General features: G+C 36.9%; 1 non-coding gene across 1 annotated transcript; it reads left to right on the top strand.

Annotated features, from left to right (window-relative positions):
• The first annotated feature begins 295 nt into the window (after positions 1-295).
• On the top strand, positions 296-402 carry LOC148999347 (small nucleolar RNA R71). The gene has a single exon (XR_016170966.1). It is a non-coding gene; the product is annotated as a small nucleolar RNA R71 (small nucleolar RNA).
• The last annotated feature ends 1,202 nt before the right edge of the window (positions 403-1,604 follow it).

Genomic DNA, 1,604 nt, shown 5'->3' with positions numbered 1-1,604 from the left:
TTGTTGAGTTTGTACAGCTGTAGCCAAGTTTACGGATTTTAACACACTAGTTAGGGATGACACTTGTGCAGTTAAAGTTGTCAATGCATCTAACTCATAAATCCCTGCCACTCTCTTATTTGCAGCACCTCTCTCAGCTGGCCATTGGTAGTTGTTGTTGGTCATTCTCTCCAAGATCTCATAAGCTTCATTGTAAGACTTTGCCAATATAGCCCCATTTGTTGATGCATCCACTATGGATCGAGTTTGTTCACTTAAACCATAGTAGAAAGTCTCCATTTGAATCCAATGAGGAATACCATGGTGAGGACATTTACGCAAGAGCTCCTTAAATCATTCCCATGCTTCATGCAAAGATTCACTATCCAGTTGTTGAAAACCAATGATATCATATCTGAACTTGGCATTCTTTGTTGTAGGGAAGTACTTCATTAAGAACTTCTCTACTAAATCATTCCATGTGGCTACTAATTGTGGAGATAAGGAGTTCAACCATGCTCTTGCTCTAACCCACAATGAGTAAGGGAATAGCTTCAATCTCAAGGCTTCTTCAGTTGCTCCAGGTATCTTGAAAGAATCACTTACTTCCATGAAGAGTTTAAGATGGAAATGCGAATTTTCTGTTGGCATACCACTGAATTGTCCCACAGTTTGAAGCATTTGGAACATCACCGGCTTAAGTTCAAAATGTAGTGCTTGAATATATGGCCGTACTATGCTTGGATTCAGCTCATGTAACATGGGGACAGCATATGCTCTGATGGCCCTATCTCTATCTTCACCCTCAGCTGCCATATTATTCTCAATATTATTCAACCCATTTCTCACTACTTCAGCCATTGTTGGAACTGCTGCTAAGCCTCGTTGCTCCCTTCTTCTAGCTTGAAATGTCCTTTCTATTTCGAAAATCAAAGGGTACCAACTCTTGATTAGGCAGCGTGTTCATACAAGGGTAAAAGCACCTGGGAATAAAAGAAAACTAATATCAAAGTAAAGAAATTTTAGTAAATAAAACAAAAACTTACTTCTACACTAATTATTAATGACAAAAATCCCTGGCAGCGGCGCCAAAAACTTGTTGCTTGTGTACCAAGATGTTACGCAAGTGCATGTGTCGCAATCAAGTAATAAATGATAAGTAGAGTATCGATCCCACGGAGAATTCTATCCTTAACTTTCAAAGTAAAAGTAAAACTGAATTAAACAAGATTAAAAAGATTGATTTATGATTGACTAACTAAATAATCAAATGACAGGTAATTAAACTAAAGAACTAAAATGGAGATTGAGCAATAGAAGGAACTTATTGAGTGAAAAGAGTGTTGGGAGTCAAATTTTCCTTCCCCTGAATTTTCTAATGCAAATACTAAAGTAATTCTACAGCCCAAAATATGTCAAGAACCTGGAATGAAATGGCACAAAGGTATTTTCCAATACACATATGCTTAGCATCATAATTCAACATCCGCATATTCCTTTGAAGAATTGAAATATGAATGCAATTTAAACCCAATCACAATCATGGCAATTTGAGGGAATTGGGTATTCCTACCCAATCTACTAATTCACACAAACTAATTAAAGATTATGCTAACTCACACAAT

Source organism: Hakea prostrata, unplaced genomic scaffold (genome assembly GCF_041222555.1).
Source record: "Hakea prostrata isolate BN-2017 unplaced genomic scaffold, UWA_Hpros_2 contig_14, whole genome shotgun sequence".
NCBI lineage: Eukaryota > Viridiplantae > Streptophyta > Magnoliopsida > Proteales > Proteaceae > Hakea > Hakea prostrata.
This window is presented reverse-complemented; position numbering and strand designations above follow the sequence as displayed.